General features: G+C 45.4%; 1 protein-coding gene across 1 annotated transcript in view; it reads right to left on the bottom strand.

The window, feature by feature from the left end:
* Znf366 (zinc finger protein 366) overlaps window positions 1-17,555 on the bottom strand; it is a 63,996-nt gene extending 46,441 nt beyond the window's left edge. The window contains exon 1 of the mRNA XM_055598348.1: window positions 17,484-17,555. The gene's annotated coding sequence lies outside the window, so the exon portion shown is untranslated. The remainder of the gene's footprint in view (window positions 1-17,483) is intronic.
* Between the last annotated feature and the right edge of the window lie 7,950 nt (window positions 17,556-25,505).

Here is a 25,505-nt window from a genome sequence, read left to right as displayed (position 1 = left end):
ATCCTGGACACACAAAATGGGCCTGTGTCTTCAGGGGACTCACTCCAGGAAACCTGGCTGCTTTCGAGCTTGAACTGGATGCCCAATCTCCCAGCACAGCACTGTGGTAATTTCATTCCAGACAGAATATAAAGGATTCCCCCTCCACATCCTCTCTGACTCCCCTTCCTGTCCCAACCTCACACAAACAATCATAGTCTCCCTTCTTTCTCAAGGACACAACTCAAGCAATTTCTAAAGCCGAGATTCTGATCCAAAACAGTAACCAACGCGCAGAGCATCTCACTGCTTACAGGAAGGCAGGAGGGTTCTGAGCAATTTCCTGGCCCTGGGTTTTTCCATTCCAGTAAACCGAGCCTTCTCCAGCTCAGGAATCAGCCTCTGAGTGTAGCAATGCCTTAAAGGAGTGTGTCAATTGTTACAACCCTCCTGATGTCTTTGTTCTTTTTTTTTTTTTTTTCCATTTTTAGCGATCAACAACTGGATCCTCTGCCTGGGGACTTGAACAACTGGCTCTTCTAAGTGTTGATGACTCATTAGGGCAACGGAATGTGACCAGAAAGTTTCCTTCCGAAGCAGACATTTTTGTTTAATAATGCATGCCACTTAAATCGCCCTCTTCACCTTGAGAGCGTTTTTTGTGCTTTTCTGCTTCATTAGGTTGAGCAGCCCCTGAGTTATGGGCTGGACACCAGCAAGGCTAAACGAATCTGATTCAACCCACAGCTTGCTCTGCTCCTAACAAAGTACTTTGTCTTCTTTAATGTACAAAGAAAATACAATAAATTTAAAAAAAAAAAAAAAAACAAAACCACGTAGTGCTCTAATGACTGTGTAAATCAGTGAAGTTGTTCCAAGCTATTTCCATGTGCTTTCCTCCACCATGTTTGCGGCTTGTCTGTCCTGGCTCCTTTTGTCTCCAGGTGTCATTTAATAGTCCTCCTCCTCCTCCTTGTCCTCCTGTTCCTCCTGGTGGTCATCCTCCTTCTCGCCCTCCTGCTCCTCCTTTTCCTCATACCCTCCTTCCAAGCTTTGGCCTACTAGGGTGCTGTAGCTGCTAAGGGGAACACCCACATACCACAAACCTCACAGCAGCCTTTACCTTTCCTAGGGACCCACTTTGACGTTAAGAGTATATTGTCCTGACATGCTGAGATGCTGGGAAGGGATGGTACCACAGAATACCATATTCTGTAGTGTTGACTAACTTGAGACCTTTTCACGGTGAATACAAGTATGTCACAGAACATAGGAAACACAGACACTTTAAAGTCAGATTCACCGTTAGAGATAACTCAGGATTTCTGCAGATTCTCACTTCTATTAGTGATGCTTTGAACAGAAAAGTCAGGGATAAATTGATGTAACTGAGCACCTCCTCTGTGCCCCAGGGCGATGAGGCACTGGGATTGATTCTCTAAGAGCCAGTCTTGTTTTACAGTTCCTTTGAGCAAGTGTTGTTTCCCTCTAGAAATTGTTTTCTAAAAGTAACCGAAGACTTCTGGCCAGGTTTTCTTCAGGCTCTCAAAGACCCACCAGGCAGCAGCCTTGCTGAACTGAGGAGAAAGTGGCTGTTCTCTCATTACTTCACAAATCAAAACAGTAAGCAAAGAAACCTATAACGCACGAGACTAGTATTTGTTAGAAAAACCTGCCATGTATTCAAAACTAAAACTTCTTCTATATGACTGATGGCTTTATACTAGATTTGTGGAAGACCTTGAAAAGGTCCAAAATGGGAAAAAGGAAACAGTGACTAAACTGCAATGACTCTGAGTTAACTTTAACCCAGACATTCTAAGGTGCGTGCGTGCATGCCCTTAAACCCCGTGAGTGCTAGCTTGACAGGAGCATGTGGAGGGGACTCATCGCCATGTATGCAGAGGGGTGAAAGTCACCTACCACAGAAGGGCAAAAAGCTCAGGGGACATCACAAAATCTGGCTTCGAAAACTAGCTCCACCACTTACTAGCCTTCCTGTGCTTCAGTAAACAAGAACTATAACTCCCCCAAATACCCATTTCCCCAGGAATTTAGGCTGCTCTTCCTTATTCCCATTATAGGTAGGCCTGAGCATGCCTTTTGCTTTGGCCTGTGCGATATAAACCCAAGTGGCATGGGCTATTTCTCTAGACTGTTTCATTTTCTTTTCTTTTGTTTATTTTTTATTCACTTTACATCTTGGTTGTAGCCCCATCCGTCCTTCCTTCTCAGTCCCATCCTCCCTCCCACTCCACTTCATTTTCTTTCTCCCTGTTGTAGCAACATGAAACATTTTCAATGGCAGTTGTTAGTTTGGTCTAGGGTCCAAAGTTAAGATGCCAAGGTCAAAGCCATGGATGAGTCATTTAATGGATATATAGTGAGACAAAGAATAAATTCTTATTTTCTTTTCTCTTTCCCAGTGGAGGATTAGGACTTTTTTGTATTGAAGCATAATCTAACCTATCTGGGCAAATACACTTTGGATCTGCAGAAAAATTAAAATGAGATAGTTCACAGTTACCATGCGTGGTAGAAGGCAAGGACAAAATAAACATTAGTGAATTCTTCTGTTTAGCAAATGTTGTCCTTGCCTGCCTGGGCTTCCTAGCCACAAGCTAGACTCTTGGGTGTGCTTTCAGTTTAGGAAGAATGAAACTCTAAGACCTGTTCCAGTATTCCATAAAACCCTTTAGCAAAATGAGAGAATCTCAATGGAAAGAGGTTGGGCATTCCCACCCTAGGAAGAGAAATTTCTCTTTGAAGTTTACCAAAGGGGAGAGGAGGCTCTGGGTCATCCCAATAGGTTCCTTAGAAGACACGATTCAGATTCATGGATGCTGAAGGGACCCGGTGTGCACTGTGAAGTACTGTGCTCTGTAGCACTGTGCTGAGATCAGGGAGTGGGCATTGAGGGGGAGGCTGTTCTGCCTCTTTCCTGATAGTTCAACTGCCCTGGGGAAAGCTGCTGTCCTTGGCTGGCTTAGCATCCATGTTCCTGATACCTCAGGGAACATGGTGAAGGCTGTCAGACCTCAATCTTCTGCATTTCCCAGGTTCCTCGGGGAGAACCAGCAGGTTGCTGCTTTGGCCACATCACTTAACAATCATTGACTTATTCACCGATCAATATAATCAATCAATTAAACAATCCACCAAAACATTTTTAGAACACTTAAATCTACTTTGGAGAGAAAAAGCCCCTGCCTAAAATTACTCTACAAAGTTGTGTCTTTGCTCTGTACTGAAAGGGATAATCTCAGTTGATCAGTTTAGAAGACATGGGGCTGTGGAGCTCAAATCGTTGACAAATTGGAGAAGAGAGGATCAAGGAACAGGACATGGATGCGACAGCTGAATTAGATGTCTACTTATGAAATTAACTCCAAACTCAGAGGCAGAACACCTCTCTTCAGGGACTTGTAGAAATGTAGGGAAGTGACAAAGGACAAGACTTTTTCAAGGTTTGTTCCAAAGAACTATGAAGGGACATTGGATTCAGCATGGAGGAGCAATGTCCAGAAGGCAGTGATGGCCCTGGCCTTCTCATAGGTGCTGTTTCCTTCCCACGGGGGTTGTTTTATTTTTCCACCATGCCAGACTATGGTATTCATGGCAAAAATTTAACACCACTGCCCACCACCAGCCACCTCCATGCCAACAGTGTGATGACCAAAAAGTATACTTCTTATTTTCACTTGCCTTCGGGGGGGGGGGTGTTCCATGGCCGCCCTCTCATGTGTGTGCTGTGATCCCCTCGTGTGTGTGTGTGTGTGTGTGTGTGTGTGTCAGGGCGGGGAATTATTTAGAATGACTACTCTGACTTTCATCAACTAGCATTGCAGAGACCTTGTTGGCTGTCCGGAAGATTCACAAATCTTAAAGTAAAGTCTCTCTTCAACACCCACGGCATCTGCCTGCCTGGGCATCTGCCTGCCCATTCCTAGTTTTTAGGCTGCTGTGATTATTTGGGGAGTAGAGAACGGACAGTGCAAGAAAGAGAATGTAACATTTACGGGACACCTAGTACGGCCAGGCAAGGTTCTCTAAGTATGTTACATCACTGAGTTTGATAAACAAAGAAGAAATATATATTGAGAAGCCAGGGGCCTCAGGTCTGAATTCTGTCTTCTTACCAGCTATAACAAATTGCTTAATCTCTAAGCCTCAGGGTTGTTTTTTTGTTTTTGTTTTTTGTTTTTTGTTTTTTTTTTTAATGCAGGAAAAAATGAGTATTGAAAAAAACTCACTATGTAGGGTTATTTTAATATTCTATAAAGTAAGAAAGATAAAAGCTATCAAGCAAGGGAATAGTTTCACTAACATTTGATCTCCCTAATATTGGTCTATTGTGGAAAGGGATATCAGACTCTAGAAGACTTCTGTACTCCAGCTGGTTCCCAACCAATCAAGACAGAGGCCTTTTAGATTATTAAAAGCCTTAAGACATCATAACTGGGCAGATGCCAACCCTCTAGGCTACTTTGATGTTTCCCAGGGCTGTGCAGATGAAGAAAGGAGACTGGAGACAAGATTGGGGCTGGAGATTAAAAACTAAATAAATACATTTCTAATTCTCACAGCAAGCTTCTTGTTCGTCCACCCCAGCAGTTTTCACCCAGGCTTTTCAAAAGACAACCGCAGTGGTTGCTTGCACCTTAAACACAGGCTCTTTACTGGCCATACCATCAGAATGACTCGAGTAGGAAATGTTCTGGGTCCGGCATGATGGACACGACAAATAAAGAGCATGTACATGAATGTGATTTCCTGGTAAGAAGACATAGAGACACGTCCTATGGACACAGCTGAGGTCACCTGTAGGCTAGGGAATTATTGAAGCCTGGAAACTTGGTACCTTATATTTAAGTATTTGAAGAGGGCACTTAGAAAGAATGGATGGTAGTGGGCAGAAACAGGGCTGGGAGAAGCATTCATTTGGATTCTGTTCCATATAGCTGCTAATTTTCTGGAAGGTTTGAATTTGAACTTATTTACTTTAAGGTCCATAGCACCAGCACAGAACCTCCCCCACATACCGCAGCCAAGGAATAGTAGCTACTGCAGTGAAAATAATTATCCCTAAAAAAAATGACTAATTCTCAGAAACTGCTTATTTCTTCATTGGCTGACTTGCCTGCAATTCTGTTTTTAAAAAACAGTGTCAGCCTGTACCAAATCCAGAACACAGTTGTCAACCCTTAAACTCTAACATCAGGCTTTTCCCCCTGTATTCAAAAACCTCAAGTCATGTGATACCCTGATAATATGTGCAATTTTTATGTATCAGTTAAAGAAATCTAATTAATTTTAGCCTCCTTCCCCCACAAACGTTATACCAGCCAAGCCTACGGTTTCTGTTAAGCCAGAAGGTTGCTGAGAGAAGGCAGCTGAATATCCATCCATGAGATGATCTGGAAGTGAAATTATCAGAATGTGCTCTGAAAGGTCACTTGAACTTCCCTTTGGTCCTCTGACACTGTGGCCCTCAGCATTTGGTTTGTGGCAAGAGAGCACCCCTTTGCTCCTCTCCTCCAGTTCAGGAGGGGCTCGTGGGTTTGTTTCCTCTCACAGCCATTGGTGACGGAGAGGAAAGCGTGCCTCATGCAAACTCTAGGCTGATACATCACATCCATCAGGGATATGAGCTTGGAAAGTCAGCTGAACCTGAAGATCCAGAAACAGCCTGTCCCTCTAGCCTGAGCCCCCCCCCCCAAATACTCCTCAAACAGAGCATCTGCTCAGAGCCTGTCTTCAACTGCCTGGCTGAGACCAAGGAAATGTGGGTGAGGAACTGCACATCTCCAGCTGCCCTGCTTCCTCCTTCGAGTTTTCTCTCATCAATTCCACGCCAGAAGGTCTCTTTAGCCTCGACAATGTGTCAAAAGCAGTGACAAGTGGTGCCTAAGCAATATTTGCTGAGTGTTTCCTGTGTGACAAGACTGTGTTAGAGACATCACGTGTGCTCGCTCGTGTGACTGTCCCAGCAGCCTCAGCAGTGACATTCCTTCTAAAACACAAATAGGCTAGGAAGGTTGTCCAAGGTCATACGGGCGATAAAAAAAAGGAACCACGATTTTGGAGATGATTTACAGACAAAGGAAGAAATGGAAGAGTAATAACAAATAATTCCAAACACTTTGATCAAGGATGGAAAAGTTCACTGTCATCAAAATAACAAACATTATAACAACCTTCTGGCTTAACAGAAACAGTTGGCTCAGGTGTTATAATGTTTCTCCAAGCCACCCGTCTATAACCGTTAGGAAACTTCAGGTTTGGTACCAGGAGTGAATCCCAGACTTCTCAGCATGGGGACACTTCATAAGTTTGAAAAAAAAAAAAAAAAAAAAAGAACCTATTTTACAAACCCTAGAGTCTGCCAAAAATGTACAAAATAAATAAAAGCTATAGTGAATTCAGTACCATCTTTACCCTAATTTGCAGATTATAAATTGCCATAATATTATCAGATTTCACTGCTACAGCTACTTACTCCTCCAAAACAACTGGTTTGCCAACATGGAAACCTGACCCCTGCACACACTCTCTGATAACGCTACATTCTGAGATCCACCATGCTGACCTCTGCTGAGGTGCTCACTTTCTCTGTGCCTCAGTTTCCCAAAATCTAAAGCAGGGATGATATGAGATGTTGTTTTAAGCCTCACATAGAATTCGTGTGAAATCATCGTGATTTCAAGAGGCTTCTGTCTGGGACAGTACAAAAAACAGTTTGCTTTACAGTTCCTGGCCTGCCTGGTTCTCGCATGATTAGGGAAGACAGACACCCTTGAAGCATGGATTCATAGAACAAAGCACTAAAAGTGTTTTCTAAATTCTAGTTCAAGAACAGGAGCTGATAACAGATCAATTAAGGGTGTGTGTTGAAGGAGATCAGTGTGACCTCACAGACACACAGGGCACACTCACTCTCTTAAAAGGCATCAGAGATATTTCTGTAGCAAGGTATGGAGACGGGGGTGGCCATGTATGGCGAGATGCCTGTAGTCACAGGGGTCCAGAGAGAACCATCTGGATTTAGGCGGTCTTCTCTCTGAGAACTAAAACTGCAGTTGAAACAGGAGGCGTCCACCTCACAGGGAGAAGAGATGTTTGGTTCAGTTCTGCTTGATTTGAAGACATAATTCAGATGGGGTGACTACTATGGAATGAAGGTACACATGGCCCTGATATAAATGTCTCACATCGTTTCATGTTGACATAATTTAAGGCATGTTGCAAACTGAGGCTCAGGATGACCTAACTGCCTCAAGCCCCAGCACAGTGCCACAGTCTCCTGGTTCACAGCCACATCCATTTCTGGTCCAGGCTGGTCACTGATCCCATGGAACAAACTCCTAGGAGACGTTCCCCTCCATGACATCAGCTTGAGGGCAGCTTGAGTGTTCACATTGCACCTCTCCCGTTGGGTTGTTAGTATGAAAAAAAAAAAAAAAGTCAACCCATCCCCCCAAGGAAAGCGCCTGCCTTATGAGCAAGGATAGTTGCACTTCATAATCGAAGGACTCCCTCCCATACAGCACTCAGGTGTGAGGCTCTGACTGCGCTAAGTGAGTGCAAGGCTCCACACTCTCAGTTGGCACCCACATAGCACAGTGCCATCTAATTCCTGCCGTGCAAGATGCCTGAGAGCTGAACAGCCTGCAGTGACAGTGCTGGTAAGCAAGATGGCGGGGATTAATCTCAAGCAAGAGGTCAGAGCCCTCCGAATCCTGTCTTGCTGCCATGCCCCCTGCCTTCCTAGGCTGCCAGCTCACCCAGATTTCACATGTTGCCAAGAGGACAGAAACCAGTAAACTGGGAGGCTTCGCCTGCTTTGGATGTGACTTTTGTGATAAGTTCATGATGGAGTGATAAGAGGAAGAAAAAAGAAAGAAAGAAAGAAACCCATGAGGTCATTCTTAAAAAAAAGAAAAAGAAAAAAAAGACAGGACTTAAAACCAGATGTATCCTTAGATGTTATTGGTCCAACTTATTCATTTTTCTGTTAAGGGACCAGCAACTATGTCACATGGCTAAGGCCCCAAGATTAGTGACCTGGCATGCTTGCATGGGGATCAAGTCTCTCTCTCTCTCTCTCTCTCTCTCTCTCTCTCTCTCTCCAGTCTTCTTCCCAAAGCCAAATTCTATTAGCAAGTCTACCCTATCGTTCTAGAGATGTCTTATACAAATCCAAACTAGACTCTGGCTTTTGGTTGCTCACAAAAATGATTCATTCTGCACCATCGAGGCATCATGACTTTTTTTCCTGAACCATACAGATTGGAGAACTTTCCTTCAGGAGAACACAGAGAATTGCATAAGTCTCCCCGCCTTGTTTTTAATCAACTTCATTGAGGTATAATTTACACAGTATAAAATTCATCGTTTTAAAGTATTCAGTGTGATGCATTTCAGAAAGCTCAGCCGTTACTGAAATTCAGTCTTAGAATGATTTCATCAGTCTCAAGCACCAAGGCTTCACTCTGCATGCTGCTACACCTTTAATCCAAGAAACGGTCCCTCTCTGCTCCCAACCCCACTCCAGAAAACTGCAGATCTAACTTCTGTCTCTAGCATTTTGTGCTTCTAGAAATTTTATATGAACTGAAGCCATTAGCATTTCCCGGTATGTTGGTCTCCTTCAGGAATACCGTGCCTGGCCCCTCTGATTTGGAGGGCGATTCTGAGATGCGCCCACAGTCTGGGATGTATCCGAAGCCACTGTCGGTGCCCGAGCACACTGCATAAGCATGACAGACTGTACTGACCAACTGACCGCCTTTTGGATTTTCAGTCTGAAGTTACTATAAGCAATTCTATTGTGAATACCTCAAGTTTTCATTTAATCACACTGTTTTAAAAGTGCTGTTGAATCATATGGTATATATCCAGACCAAAGTGTCAGCTCCCCTTTACATTCATGCCTTCAGTGTACAGCAAGAATCCAGGCTGCACACCCCCGCCGGCTCTTTCCATCCTCTTGGTGTGCAATGGCTAACTGGGTGTACAGGGCATCTCAGCACCATTCAAGTCTGCACTCTCAGAATGGAGCAATTACCTCTCCATTTTCCTCTCTGAGTATACATTCAGTGAATTTCCCCATTTTTAGTTGGGCTGGTAAATCATTATTAACTTCAAATAGTTTCTTTTTTGTTTTGTTTTTTGTTTGTTTGTTTGTTCTGTTCTGTTTTGTTTTGTTTTTCGAGACACTGTTTCTCTGTGTAGTCCTGGCTGTCCTGGACCTTGCTCTGTAGACCAGGCTGGTCTTGAACTTACAGAGATCCACCTGCTTCCACCCCCTGAGTGCTGGATTAGAGGGGTGAGCAGCCACCACTCAACTCAAACAGTTCTTTGTATATTCTGAGAATAAAGTCTTTCCAGATAAGTGTTTTGAAAATATTTTTCCCTAGTTTGTGACATTTCATTTTTTAGTGGTATCTGTTTTCTTGAAGGACAAATGATTTTAGTTTTGCTAAATCCCAATTTATCTATGTTCATCTTTTGATGGCATGTGTGTGTGTGATAATGAGACATCTTTGTCCAACCAAGGTTTCAAAGATTTTTATTTTAGTAATCTGATATTTTTAAGTCACACTCACAGCAGAGCCCAGACACAAGTATCCACGTATTTATCTGTGTTTGTCAAGTGGGTGAGAACTGACATCTGGGTTTTAGTTCTTATTTTTCTCTTATGAATGTGCATATTGTTCACTTTTTACATGTTTACAAGTCAGCTACATTTCATTTTATGTGAAGTATGTGTTTTGTGCCATTTCCTCGTGTTTCTGTTTCCGTTAAGCGTTTTGTGATGCACTCTGCAAATGTTCCCACAGACTGTTTGTTTGTTGTGTTTGTTTATTGAGTTTGGGCCCTGAAGAAGTCTTTTGTTGTAATGCAATAAAATCTATCATTGATACTGAGGCTTTGGCTGGGTCAAACTGGAAAGAGCCTCCCTAATCTCAGATTCAAATACATAAATCTCTCATTTGCTCTAATATTTTGTGCTTTCGTTTAAGGGTAAAAAAAAAAAATCATTTTTTGATGCAGCGTCTCACTACATAACACTGGCTGGTCTAAAACTCTATAGGTAGACCAGGCTGACCTTGGACTCACAGAGATCTTTCTGCTTCTGCTTCCCAAGAGCTAGGATTAAAAGCATGTGCCATCATACCAGGCTTAAAAATAATTTTGTGTGCACTCATGTGTGTGTGTGTGGGGGGGGGGATGCACATGGGCACAGTACCCACGGAGACCAGAAGAAAGTGTCAGGTCCCCTGGAGCTAGACTCACAGGCAATTATGAGCCACCTGACACAGGTGGGGCCTAGCTTGGGTCTTCTGGAAGAACAGCAAAAGCCTTAGCTCCCAAGCCCTCTTCTCTCACTTTTAAAAGATTACAGTTCTGTAATTTTAGAGTCATAGTGTGTTTTATTTTTAACATTGGGTGTCCCTGTCTACTTGAAATTTATTTTAATTGGAGAACACACTGTGGTGTCAGCATGTTCTTCCCAAATTCTCATGACTCTTGTCCTTCCCTCAAGTGCACACAGTAGGAAGATGAATTTTTATTATTATATATTATATATTAATTGAAGAGCACACCGTGGTGTCAGCGTGTTCTTCCCTAATTCTCATGACTCTTGTCCTTCCCTGAAGTGCACACAGTAGGCAGATGAAACACCTTATGGGTTGTTTACAGGAACCCTTAGCATCTCTCTCACCTTCTCTCTGGTGCCTCATGAAATTCAAATACTACTGAACACCACCAAGCAAAACAGGCGAAGACGGTCAACCTTGGGTGCACAGAGGACTGAAGAATTGGCCCACCTTCTCAGTTATGATGTCAAGTCAAATAAATAACCTATGGTTAATCTTTCCGTGAAGGCTAATGACCTTGGATAGGCTGTGTGTTGATCTAGACGTGTGCAGGGCTCTGTGGCAGGTTCACTAAGTGTCGGCAGTAAACCAGCTCTCCCTCCAAGGCACCAAAGCGTTTGTAGAATGAATACATCCAGCACTTTCCATCCAGAAAGCAGAGTGGGTTAGCTCCACATGAAGCTGTCCACCCCAAAGTCGTGCACTAAAGGCGTGAGCCTGAAGGGCAGGGGGGAGTTGGCATAAGTCAACTTTCCCCTGCACTGTCCTGTGGCAGGGAAAGGTTTTGAAGACTCTCGGAATAGGCTCACCTTCCTCCAAACAATGCCATGTTGGGCAGAACCTTCTGTCCTAAAGCTACACACTTCAACCTCCGAGCTCAGGCCTGGAGCCTAGGCTGCAGGCAGAAGATGAGAATTTTCATCTGCCCCATGTTTGTCTAGACACAGACACTGTGTGGAAAACAGCTGGTGTACCACGAGGGCTATGGGCCACGTGGGAGGAGATGCCTGGCTGCATCTGCATTGCCAGTGTTCTCTAATGGGCAGAAAAGATGATACTCACGGTCGACCTGCCCTGTAGAACCTACCCGTGAAGTCTTAGGACTTTACCTACGCTTCTAATCCCACAAGGTCCCGTTCCAGTATTTCAGGAATCTCAACAGACTCCTACTGAACTCCTACTCAGGGAGTTCAAAATGGATCAGTATATGTACTTTTTTATCTTAATGCTAGAAGATCCTGCTCTGTGCTTTTTTTCCCCCTCATTGAAAACCTTGGGATGGAGGGGATGCCAGAAGACCAGTCAGCAAGAAACATGGTGGCTGGCAGGCCCTGGGCAACAGCTGCCCCCACAAAACAGCTGAACACCCCCCGAAGTTCCTCTGCTCCCTGCACTGCCAGGGAAGGAGAAGCCACCGTGTCCCTCCGGGCAGAGGCCCTCTTGGGTCCCAGCTTCTGCAAGCAGAGGCTCTTCCTGTCCTCTCCCTCGCTCTTTCCGCTGTTTCCTTTCCCCACAACCTCCAACAATAGCTCCTTCTTGATTTCTGTTCTGAGAGAGAACGGTGCGTCCCAGCAGAAAGGAAACTCTAAGGATTCTTTCCGCAGACTTTTCTAGATGAGGGGAATGAGGTATGCAGCCTGGCATCTCCCCTTTGGCTCTGCTGCTGGACATAGAATCCCCGAGACACCGGGATTTGCTGTTCTCATCCTGGAGATTTCCAGAGAGGAGAAGACACTAGCAGAGCTCTCTCTCTCTCCTATCTATCTGTCTATCTGTCTATCTATCTATCTATCTATCTATCTATCTATCTATCTAATTTTTAGATTTCTTTTTTGTGCAGCAAATTGAACCCAGCAGTCTTGTTTAATTGGTTCTCAGACTGCTGAAAAGGCAGGACTCCTTTTTAGAGTATCGTGTCCTCAAATTGTCACTGCTCTGTCTTTGAGTTTCTCCTGAGGTGCTGGTTTGGACAATTACCTGAGCCTTGCTTTGCTTTTCCATCCCATATTCTTGCTATCTTCCAGAACTAGGGATCTGCCCTGGGTGACTTTGATTTTGGGGACTGAAAAGACTAGAAAAACAGTACCCTGGACTCATGCCCCCCTGCAGGATCTGGACCTTTGGGAAGGATTTTGTTTGCTGGGAGATGCCACAATATGTTGCTCTAAGCTGAACAGAGGAGAGACTGATCTAGAAATGTCGCTGTTAAAGGACAGCCCCATTGTCTTAGACAGGGCCACAGTTAACAAATGATTTTGGAAAGCTGAACTGGGGGCCTGCATGTCCCTGTGTACAGCGGAGGAAACCCCCACATAGGTGCTGCTTGGATCAGAACGTGGAGCAGAACTGTGTGGAACTGTGATTTGGGCTTCAATGGCTGAAAGGATTCTCATCCAGCAGGTCTGGGGTGGGCCTGAGGTCTCACATCCCTTACAGGCGATTAGATGATGTCCTGCTGAGGATCTTTGGGCCACACTTGGGGGCCCTGCCTGAAGGGGTGTACCAGTTTTAAAGGTACATCAGCTACCAATGTCTTTCCTTTCTTAGTGAGGAAGCTGAACACAAGTGACGTCACTTTGGGGAAGCGTTCACTTTCTCTGGCTTGTCTGCCTTTCTGCAAGTTGAAGATGCAAGAGTTAGACAGCTGCCGCTAGTGGCAGGAGGCTCCAGCGTGTGAAGCACCGAGCAGGCACCAAACCTGGTGAGGGCCCTGCCACAAACACTATCTCTGCTTACATCATACCCTGAAGTCAACACGGGGCCACAGCATACAAAAGGAAACAGGAGAGTGGAGCAAAACGGCTTCTGCATGTGGCCCTGGTCCTAAGGAGGCAGGAGTCATCAACACGCACCACGTTTTTTCAGACTCTCTACTACAGTAGTAGAAGCTGTGGTCAAAGGGAAGGAGCATCACCCCGAATCCCAACTTGCTGTTACGCACTTATACTTTCCACTCTAAATTGGCCAGATTGATGTAAGCCTGGCGCAAGCCCTGTTTGCCTGTCTTCCCAGATTTTAATTAAGAGAAAACACACTCAACAAGGGTGCCCCCCCAACATGGTATCGGCGCTTACACCAGACTCCTTAAATTTGCATGCACAGCCTTGCCCACAATAGTGGGCAAGAGTGCGGGGCTCTTTCCCTCAAGGCCGAATCCTGGCTCATAGCTCTTCAGTCAAGGGAAAACAAATAGTCATTCTTTCTCTTGCCAAAAATAGCTTACTAACCCATCATCTGCCCAGAAAACAAACGGAAAATAAAACACAACCAATAGTCTGACACATGCTTATCTCCCATGAACAAGTAGGTGTCAGCACAAGCCTTTAACACAAGTGTAGCAGCCCCGTATGTTACAGCAGAACAAACCTGTAGAATTCCAGTCAGCTCCAGTGTGGAACAACCATGGATTTGTTTGGTTCTTCCTCCTTAAGTAACTAACTGCCTCATTTGGAGTTATATAAAAACAGCCCACGCACTGACAGCCCCTTCACTTATAATTCAACAAAGTTATCATGCATCCCTTCTACGCTGTGTACTCCTCCAGGCTCTGGGCATATGACAATTGGCAGAAACCAGTCCCTCTCCTGTGGTCTAACTTAAACCTCCTCACTGGCTTTATCCGACCTGTATCTCCAAACAGAAAACCACACAAGTAAAAAAAAAAAAAAAAAAAATCCGTCAAGGCATCCAGCGGGAACGGCAGCAGCTGGATCAGAACGTGTGTGTCCCGGCTTCTGATCTGGCCTTTTCCCCCCAACATCACGCCGCACTGAAAGGCACCTTTTGCACAGTGGTGTGGGGTGCCCAGCTGGAATCTGTTCTCTTTAGGTTGCTGCCGGAATCAGTCTGCATTGCCCTCGGAACCTTTATTCTAATGCAATAATCTCAAGAGCATGGGCTCCGGGAGGTAGAGTCTGGGTTATTTTTGCTGTTGCGTGTTTTGCTTTTGGAAACTGGAGGGACGTTTAGGAGCTAAATAAAATCATCATTTTTATTTGATGAGTGAACAGACATGCCAGTTGAAGTTTAGAGGGAGGGAGAAACAGTAGTTCGTTCACGCATGCCTCTGGCCCCACCCAATACGCCTGTCCAGTGCTGGCTGACTCCCCCGTCCTGATGAGTCTGCGGGTGAGGGCTTGCTACAGGATTGCTTAGGGAGAGGCAACGCCACTTCATACCACTTCCACTGCTCTCCCCTTTGCCTAAGTCATGACAGGGCCACCATCATCATCAGGAGAATCTATAGTCCTCCACTGCCAGGGAAAAGGTCATACATGTGAAAAGCTTGAACACGGGGAAGCAGGTGAGAGGAAGGAAGGGCAGGTCGCTGCAGCATCATTCAGTTCTCTTCCCAAGCGGAGAAGTTTGGTCCCAAAGGAAGCCTTTCCCGGCAACGAAGGCTGGAAGGGAGCTGCCACTGGGTGCAGCTAAGATCTGCATTTCTGTCTTCAAGACGGATGGACGTTAGCAAGTCCAACAATTCCAGCGTTTGTGTCATGTGAACGCAAGATTCAGAGTATACGTACTCCGTGTGCGCCCAACTTGGAAATTACAAGGGATAATCTCTTCGGATAGATCCTTGGTGTAGTATTGAGCAAGAATATACCAAAACAACAGGAATTTTAGTCTGTTCTCTCAGTTTGTCAAAACACAGGCTACCTAAGTGTGAACATACGACTCTGAAAACGATCACAGCTGACAGAGATTGGCTCATGTGAGTTCCTGAGCTCTGAGCTAACTGCTTCTCTTCAACAATTTCACTTCAACCTCAGAATATATTGTATTAACGCAGTTTTACATTCGGAGGACCTGAACTCCACAATCAGTAAGTGACAAATTTTAAGTTCAAGCTCAATTTGTATCACTACATCCTGTATTTTTCATGTTGTGTTTGCTCTCATTTGAGTCACCCAGGCACACATAGCCCTGTGGGACACATACCATGACATGATCTAAACTATATTTAATTGAAGGTGGGGCCAAGACTGAAAGAAGAGCATGTACCTAGCACACACTCTAAGGTCAATACCTAACACCCCCCAAATGCAAATGACACATTGGCAATTTAGTTATTGGTACCATTTTAGCAAAAATTAATTAATAAGATCGTATGAGTTAAGTTTTGGATCGCTCCAAACTGGAATTTCCCTAATGCTATCCACAAGGAGCCTATGCCGTCCCTAAAGAAGAATCACTCTGGAAATTTCCACAAATGCCAACGCGCTCTTTGGAGTTGAGTAAAAGATAGATTGAGTAGCAAGGAGCGAGGCTACTGTCTCTGAAGGATTTTTTTTCTCTGACTCTCCCGCACCCCACAGCTATGCTGTATCCAACAGCTCTCCTGGCAATGACTTCACAACCCCCAGTTCCTTAGTCTTAGCCACTGAGAAGTATCACAGTGAACATGGTCCCCCACTTCTGCCTGACCCTGAAGCCATTTTCCTCCCATCACATCGCATCTGCAGCTTGTTCTTGATAAGCAAAGCCCCGTGCTGTTCTTTTAATCAGGCATGGCATTCATGATATCAGGAGAAATGAAACTGAAAGGAGACAAGTGGGATTGCGTGCAGCCTTGCATTTCTTCTGGGGTCACAACTGCCAAGTTCTAATGCAAAATGCCCAAGAAGATTGGTTCTGGAAGCTGCTGCCCTGAGCTGTCAGGGTGGGGTGGCCAGGTACGTGGTGGGGGAGCTGAGCACCGCCACTCACCACTGCTCTTACACTCATTGGCATCCAGAAGTGGGCAGCTGCTGATCACTTCTCTTTCACATGCGCAGCCTGTTTTATGGGGTTTCTAGGGAAAGTCTTTCTTTTAAAACAAGAAAAAAAAAAAAAAAAGCCTGTTAATGAAAGAGCCCCTACATTAACTGTCCAATTCTCTCAGATTTTTCTCAGCTTCATTTAAGATGATGGCTCATTTTCAAATAAAGATTAATCACTCAATTGTGGTTAAAACACAATCTGGGCAAATTAATTTTAAAATGTCTAACTACTTTTATTATGTTCCTCATAATAAAAGTTGAATAAAGGTTGAAGCTCCTGAGGACTTCAACCAGTATATACCGTAGAAACGAACAGTTTGAGGAGTGTGCGTGGCCTTCTCCTCATGCAGCACCTCATTGGATTAAATTATTATTAGCAGCCGTGCCCCAGTCTTGGCTTGACCTCGCTGACCTATTTTTGACAACACGATCCTGGCTCCCTCTTGGCTTGCCATAATAAGTTCTTGGTAATAGTATCCTCTCTAACAAGTGCAATGGAAGCAAATCAGACATTTAGACGCTAGTAGCCCACTGTATGCCAGCCTGACTACCGTGCTGTGTTCTCTTTGGCGCTGAGAAAAGCAGGCTCTGAGTGACTGTTTTTCAATTGCATCCGTGGCTTGGTTTCTCATTCTCCCTGACACAAGCAATCAATCTAAATCCTCCCTTTCCAGTCACACACTGATTTCCAAAACTAAAGCTATAAGCCCTCAAATTCCTGCCTTCCTTTGTGTCGCACAGGACTCTGCTCATCCACAGTGGACAGGACATTTACATTTAACCCACAAGTGGCCCCCACCCCCTCCGAGCCCCCCACATGAAGCACTGTTTCCCAGAGGCGTCCCTTCCTTTCCCTCCTACTCCAGCAGCAGGGCTACAGCCACACATCAACAGTTCTCTTTGGGGAGGTAGAGTACAGAACGGAAAGAAGAAAAGCGAGAGAAGAGCACCTCAAAGCAGGCAATATAACACTCCTGAGCCAATCGCAGCTCTCAGCAGATGCCCTGAGAGGGCTCCAGGATGCTGTCCTGGGGAGCAGTGGTCCCCCAGTGGGATGCACCACATGGACCCTTGGCTCCTAGTTCACCCAACCAAGTTGTCTGTGCCAAGACAATTCAGACTGAACACAGCGTCCTCAGCCCAATGCAATTCCATTTCCACTTCTGCCAGCCTCGGCTCTGCAAAGCCTTCATATCCTCTTCTGCAAAGAGGCAGGAGCTTACACTCTGGGCCATCCATCAGTCACACCTTCTGATTAAAGAGCAGACCAGTTAGGTGGTTTCTATGAAAGATGCCGGGTCAGCCTCCATCGAAAGAACATTGAAATGAAGGTAGAAAGGATTCTGTGTTCACTTACCAGCTCCTGAGGGCTGTGGCTGCAGCCCCACCGCTTTACCTGGTCTCTGGCTGTCTCTTGCCTTTCCCTCTCTCTCTCTCCCTCTTTCTCTTGTGTACAGATTGCAGGGAACTTAAAGAACTCGCAGGGACAGTGTTTCAAATGACTTAAGAAGGAGAACAGGAACAATACTTCGTTCTCTTTTTCTCAGATGAGTACCTTCGGGAAGAAGGAAGGAAGGGAGGGGAGAGGGCGGAAGTCAACAACCCTTCGCTTTCCTGAAAAAAATAAGGAAACAGAAGATAGACATCTCATTTTCTCTTAAACAAAATGTTGGAGGGGGGGGCTGTGGTGGGAGAAAGAAAGAAAGAAAATCTTTACAAAAAAAAAAAAAAAAAAAAGAAGAAGAAGAATTCCTCAAATAAAATATGCTCTCTGCCCTGGGAGCTTTCATGAGACAAAAACTCCTGAGTGGCCCTGTCCTGTCCAAACAAATGCAAGCTCTCCTGGTTGCAGCCTCTGGTATCTGGCTTGCAGAACTGACACAGCCCAAAAGGAACAAATCATGTCATGTCGACTCAGACTTTCAGCCGGGCAAAGTGTGGCTGCTGTGCTAACCAAGGGGAACCTGCATCCTTTAACAAAGGGCAATGTGGCTGGCCACCCTGGCCTTTTGGTTTTTCCTAGCTGTTTGGAAACACCACCGATGCTACAGAGCCTTGGCTGACTCTATGCTCTCCAAGCTCCTCATAATCGAACAGCAGATTTGTACCTGCCCACTGTGCTCTGCGCAGGGCGCCAAGGCCAGTCGCATATTTGCTGATGGATGGCGAGAAAGGAAAACAAGCCGCTTAGCACAAGGCTGCCAGCCATAGTTAATTCCAACTGCTGTTTACACTGCCCTGTCCTCGTTGGATCTAGTCACCTCTGGTACACTGGAAGAAAGGTGCTAAATTGTTTTGAAAATACTTTGAAACAGCTAAGGTCTTAGATAAATCAATCTCTGTTTTTGAAACAGGATGGGAAGGTTGGGTGGAAGCAGAGAAGAATGGAGTGAGCATACTTTACTAAAGATGGAGCTGGGCTCAGTGGTCAGGTCTGGGCTCTGTGAGGGATGGCTGCATTTACAGAGAGATCCGCTGCTAACTCATCCAATTAGCTTTGTGAGTCTTGCTCCCCCCCCCAATTCATTCAGTTAAGACCATTGTCATTGTCACCACAAACAGGAAGCAGCCGTTGTGTGGTTCTTTGCAGTAGCACAAGAAACGCTGGTCATAAGCTGCTTCCTTGAGGAGTAGGGTAAAGAGTATACCTGATGGATTGCCTCCGGAAAGGTGAGTTCATGGAAAGTGAGGCTTGGTTCAGAATTAGTAAGGTACTTTAAGTAGGTACTATGGTCTACAACATTGAGTGTTTATCTTACTTTTTTTGTCTATATCTTTGTCTCTGTCGATCTGCCCACATATATACCTGTCTGTCTGAACATGTGCAAGAGAGAGGGCATGTAAGAATGCTAGTCTGGATGTTTACAAGAACTGGGAGGACCTTGTTCTTGGCATTTTGCATGCACCCAACTCTGACACAGAGACTCCTGCCATGAGTGACCCTGTCCCCATAGGTGAGAGCACCAACAGCCAGCAAAGCTAGCTCTGCCCTTCGGCCACACTCACACAAAGCAGTGCAAAGCAAGCATTCATCTGCCTGAGTCCTCTCCTCTGCCCTTGCCCTCTGCTAGCCTTCCTCTGCATTCTGCCTCTGCAGGGAGGGAGGGAAAGGGAAAATGGAAAGCCAGGGAAGCAGGAGAAGGATACCAGAAAACAAAGGTGGCAAGGATAGAAGCAGAGGCCTTCACTGGGGAGGCGTCATCGGCAAACCTGGAGGCAAGCCTGAGGCTTTAGAGCACGGAAGCTTGCCATACAAGTGGGTCCTGAGAGGGGTGAGTGGGGAGCCAGAGGGAGAGGGTGGCCTCGGTGGTCACAGGTACACAGAGATGGGGACAGACAGGAGTCCTTGCAGCCAAGAAACCTTCACCATGCAAAGGTTGTCACACCCCATGGCCCTTCCTAGCTATTCTTCTTGCAGCCTCAGGCCAGGCCAGGCTGAGCCCCAGGAGTCCAGTCCCAATCCAAAGAATTTTCCTTTCAAGTCTTCAGAATGTGGGGACTGTCACGTTGGACCTTGTTGTTTTCTCAGTGCTAGCTGACCCACCCAAGAGCGCCTGGGTAGGGATGTGTCCATTCTGTGTGCTGTGCTTTGATTCCAGACACCAACTTCTATGAGGGATGGGCCTCCCTGTCGTTGCTCCATGCAGACACCTGGCTGTAACAGGTTCTTCCTCTTTCCCTGTGCTGCCAGTCATATAGAAAGTCACCTGATTCTCATCCAATCACCCACTGAGTGTCAAAAACTGAAAACTCCTCAGCTCCTCCCACTAGGCCTCTGAGAGAGATCTGAGTCAGCCCCTAAGCTCTACTGAGGCCTGGAGGCTGCTCTGGATGGCGCCAAGGTGTTAGGGAATGGCACTTGTGCCGAGCCAAAGCAAGGTGCATGTGTGGCGTGGGTGTAACCTGGGCGTGGTCACCATAGTCTCCACATGGCATGGCTCACTGCAGAGACCATTTGAGTTGGCCGGAAAGGGCTGCAGGCCCATGGGATGGGAGAGAGGAACAATTATGAGACCAAAGCAGCGACCTAGCAACCTAACATCAGAACCAGCTTCCTGTCACCTCCTCTGCACCCAGCTCGTCACAGCTTCCCAATTCTAAACCATCCGAACGTGGATATCTCCAGCTATGACAAGAACTCCAGAGCCTTCTGTTCACCCTTGGGAGCAATTTAGTCCCAGACCATGGAGGTGGGGAGCCACAGTGGAGGTAGGATTGAAACAGAATGCACATTCTAAAAAGTGTACCAAAAGCTTCACATACTGGCCAGCGATACTCCAGAAATGCATCTGTCCGAGCAATAAGCGCTCACTGCCAGAAGCAGGGCTTCTGTGCTCCTCCCACATCTGTCCTCAGAGGACATCATCTAGACAGCTAACTCCAGGTGTGCAGACCTGCTTTTGAAGTCGCATAAAGTATGAAGCTAGCTTTTGTTTATCTTCTTGGGGTTTCTCAGCCTTGACATTTTCTAGATTCCTCACCAGTGCTGAGTACATTCACAGTTCATTCCCATCTCCTTGCTGCCTGGCACTCAAGTTGGGACTACACCGCAATTTACATGTCTGCTTTCTTGACAAAGGACTTTTGGGTCATTTCTAAGTTAGGGCATCGCATCTGTCCCCAGCAGATGTCTTCTTAAAGGTCAGAGGCAGGACTCATTTCTCTCTGGGAAGAATGTCTTTCCCAGTGACTCACTGTTTTCTCTTGGTTGGTTGGTTGGTCGGTCGGTCGGTCGGTCGGTCGGTCGTTTTGACTTCCTTGGCATCCAGGTCCTCGCACATGGGACATGTGACATCAGGTTTCCTTTTTTTACCATATGAATCTGGTTTGAGGACATGGTGATACCTTGGAGATGCTGGCAGAGTGCCCAAGAGGTTTGAAGGGGCTATCAGGGTGCTGTTCTGATTTTCTGCAGGAAGCTGAAGAAGATGGCTCCTGATTTCCATTCCCATGGCATGGACTTTCTCCTCTTGGGGTTCTGTGGACAGTGTGTCTCTACCGCCCTCTGGGTTCCATGTGGACATGCAGAGTCCTACCATCTTAAAATGCTGAAGGGTTGGTGAGATCCCCAGCCTTGAAACATCTTTGGTTAATTGTCTTTCTCTTGCCAAGCCCTGATGTTTTTTTAAGACCCAACTCTCAAAACCATGAGAACATTCATTTCTATCTTCCTTTTTAATTTTAGTTTTTCTGTTTTGGTTTCCTGAAAAGTGATATGAAGATTTCATTGAACAAGTCATTGGGGGAAGGAAGTCTATTATGTGCGTCATTTACGCATTTGCATGCATTTGTAGTGCACTGGGCATGGCACTGTTTGCTCTGGCATGCCAAGACCTACCTAAGAGCACAACAGTGAAGTAGGCTTCCACCATCCATCCCTCTGTGGTTGAGAAAGTGTGGTCATGACACTCACTTCAGCATCATACCATCAATAAGAGCTCAAACCTCATGAATTCTGGCTCAGAACCCAAACTTTAAGCTATGGAACCAAGCGGCTTTGCCCTCTATGAAAGCATTACCTGTCAAGTCCCGAAAGCACACTGCATGTTCTGTAAAATTGGAGAATCTGTGCTTTATAAGGTAGAAGAAAAAATGTATGGTCCAGAAGCTGACTAGGCAATCATATACTGAGCAAGTCTATGTTCCAGAAGGCTCCATGCGCTGAGCCATTAACGTGTTTCTGGATTTTGTTTGCCTGGTGGAGGAGAGAAATACGTCAAGTAAATTAAACAAATCATGCCTAAACAATGATCGTTGCTTAGATAGAGTCTTTTCCAGGGAAAACTGCATGTCAGAAGCATGAGCCAAGCAAAGTTGGTGATGGAACACTCAGGTAAGGACAGCATGGTAGGTCTCTAAATTCAGACTTTGTTCCCGGTCACAAGAAAAATGGAAAACCATGAAGCTTTCACACAAGGGATGGGATCACCACATAGGCATTTCAGAAAGACTAGCTTGGTCACTGTGCAAAGGTGGGTTATGGAGAGGCAAGGATAAATGTGGAGTATTGGCTATGTCGCTGATGTTCTGGTGGGGACTATCAGAAGTTCAGCCAGTCTTGCCAATTCCTGGACACAGGGTAACCGTGACAGCTTGAGAGCTGTGTTTGATAGGTTGTATGACAAGAGAATGAAGATAGGCAATGTGTGGTATAAACATAAGTATCTTATGAATGTCTATCAAATAAGATCTTCCACCACAACTCAAATCCATCCCCATTTTCAAAGCTCAGTACTTAATCTGCCTTTATTCTGCTCTGACCTCCTATCTGCTTGCCTTTCTCTTAGTGTCTCGGTATGTATTCTTATGCCTAAGTTTATCAATACTCACCCAACAGAGTTGTAATGCCTAGTGCTGTCATCAGAAAGCTATCAAGCATTCCTAAAGATTGCCAGAAAGTGGTGGGTTCTAATGACATACTGAAAGTCAGTGAAACTTTAGAGTTGAAGAGAATACACAATAGCTATTTCACATCAGAATCAAGGTTGACATTTTGTAAGCAAACTCTACTACACATGGTGGATTGGTAGTTTATAACTGGGCACACATAGCTGTAAAGATCATCTGAGACTAAGGAGGAAGAAAAAGAGGAGGAGGAGGAGGAAGAAGAAGAAGCAGAAGTAGAAGAAACAGAAGGAGGAGGAGGAGGCAACCAGACTCAGCTTCTCTGACCACATACCTTCTTAAGCACGTGGCAGCTGGGTAGTGGTGGCACACGCCTTTAATCCCAGCACTTGGGGGGGCAGAGGCAGGCGGAGCTCTTTGTGTCTGAGGCCAGCCTGGTCTACCTCTGTCCTCTAACTCAGTTCAGTACTGATGTATGTAGACATTTGTCATACAACCTACCAACATATCTCTCAAGCTCTATCTAGACAATGTCTACATAGAAAACACACTTGGTCTCAGAAGGTGCGAGCTCCACGCCCGTGAGCTTGCTCACTGTTCCAGGTACCAGCTGCAAAGCTGCAGGTTGTTTCACGGATGTTTTTAACCAACTGCCTGTGAACTGGGTTTCCTTATAATCCTCTCCTTGGCTTAAATAATTTGTCAGAGCAGCCTTCAGAACGCAGGAAAGCATCAAGCTCTGTCTACTACTTTGTTTTATGAAGGATGTTACAGAAAATGCCTATGAACACCAGGTGGAGATGAGTAGGAATAAAACAGAGCTTCCTTCCACGCTCTCTAGGAACGTCTGTGGCAGGCCACCTGCAAGCTCTCAAACCCACAGGAGCTTCATTTATGTGATCATGGTTAAATTGCTGGGCACTGGTGGACAACACACACACACACACACACACACACACACACACATACCCTTCTGGGCTTCTGATACCTAGTATGAGCAATATGAGATAGTTCATCCCTATCTGCATTCTAAAAGTTAACTGGGTGTGTTTTCCAGGCACAGGTTAGTGCTCATGTCCTCCAGTATTTACGTTTGTAATTCTGAAGAGCCAACCCCGGGGCCTTCTTCCAAGGTTGCAGGCCTGTCTTCTCCTTACATGCTCTCTAGGAGCATCCCAGAATCTTCTGTATCTAACACACACACACACACACACACACACACACACACACACACAGACACACACATGCTTCTTTTGTAGACATTAAACTGGCTAACAGCTCCGTGTCATTATTTTCATTGATGCCACATCCTTCATTTTGTCGTTCCAGACAGAGGACACAAAGGGAATTGGCTCTAAACCTTGGCCTGATCTGGGCCTCAAAGCTGGCTGGCTTGTGTGTTGCTCTATGCTTTCATCACCAATACTTGTTCATTCAGAATTCTAAGACCTATTAACTAAGCCCCAGACCCCTCATGTCAGAAGGGTCAAGTTCCTCTTTTCTTCAGGACTATTATTTTGCCTCATTAGCTCTAGATTATATTTGAATATAAATGCAAATACATGAATGAGTCAAGCAGCTAACACAAATGTGAAAAATAATGTTCATGTGTGAACCAAGAGGATGTGAGGGGAAGTAGGGTTAATTGAGGAGTTGTTGTGAGCCATGATAGATGGTCTGTAGTGTGGTGAGAACTTATTATTTAAAAATCAAAAGACAGAAATAAGAACTTCTATGCAGAATGCCTCTTTTTAAAATGTCAGAATCACAGATAATTTCTTTAAATATTATGGAACTATCACTATTTTTGTTGGCTATAATGAGATGGTGGTTTTCCTTTAAAAATATGAGGTAAAATATTAATAGATAAAATGTTACTGGGTTCTGGAGAGATGGCTCAGCGGTTAAGAGCATTGGTTCTTGCAGAGGACCTGGGTTCAGTCCCAGCACCTACACAGCAACTCACTGTCATCCACAATTCCAGCTCCAGAGGATTTGAGCCCCTCTCCTGACTTCTGCATGCACCAGGCACGCTTGAGGCACACAGACACACATGCAGACAAAACACCCATACACACTAAATAAATCCATTTTAATTAAAATGCTACTATGCCTGTAATGTGTTAAGAAATTCCCTAAAAAAAATAAATTCTAATGTAAGCAGACTCTTAAAATATGCCCACAAATTCTTTGATATTTATTTGTTCAAAAACACCCAATTCCCCACCCTTTCCTTGTGGTAGGACTCAGTGATTTATTATTATTTTTAATTTAATTTAATTTAATTTTTTTTAGGTACAGTTTATTCACTTTGTATCCCAGCTGTAGTCCCCTCCCCCAGCCCCTCCCAATCCCACCCACCCTTCCTTTTCTTCTCCTATGCCCCTCCCCCAGCCCAATGATAGGGAAAGTCCTCCTCCCCTTCCATCTGACTATAGTCTATCAGGTCTCATCAAGACTGGCTTCATTGTCTTCCTCTGTGGACTGGTAAGGCTGCTCCCCCCTCAGGTGGTTTATTCTTAGTGAAAAAGAATTAGGCAAAGTGAAAGTGAGGGGCCTAGGGAACAAGGTCATTAAAGGCACCGAGGTGTCTCATCTTCACACTCCTGTCCTGTTGCTTGCCTGGGGGATGAGCTGCTTGTCACAACAGCCAAGCAATCTGTGGACCACACCAGGGCCAGTGGAGGCAGTCTGCTAGCTGCACTGATTGTGTCATCCGTGGTGCCTTCAGGTGACAACAGCCTTCCAGGCCCAGCCATTCCCGCTGTATCCTCAGGACAGGTCCTGAGACAAAACACCCGCAAATTCTGAATTCCTGATCACAGAATCTATAAAGTGAGAATTACTTGTCTCCATCCATTTGCTGTTGTATATGTAAAAGAAACTTCATTCAGCTCATGGTTCTACCAGCTGCAGGTCCAAGCTTGGGCAACTGTAGTTGGCAGAGAGCTTTCTCTGTCTCAGCATGACAGGAAACCGGAAGAACAAGCAGTCACATTTGGGGGAGACAGAACCCAGGGGAGGCCTCGAGTCG

Source organism: Psammomys obesus, unplaced genomic scaffold (genome assembly GCF_907164565.1).
Source record: "Psammomys obesus unplaced genomic scaffold, mPsaObe1.curated_primary_1811, whole genome shotgun sequence".
Classification (NCBI taxonomy): domain Eukaryota; kingdom Metazoa; phylum Chordata; class Mammalia; order Rodentia; family Muridae; genus Psammomys; species Psammomys obesus.
Note: the sequence above shows the minus strand (reverse complement) of the source record. Positions and strands in the feature narration are given on the sequence as shown.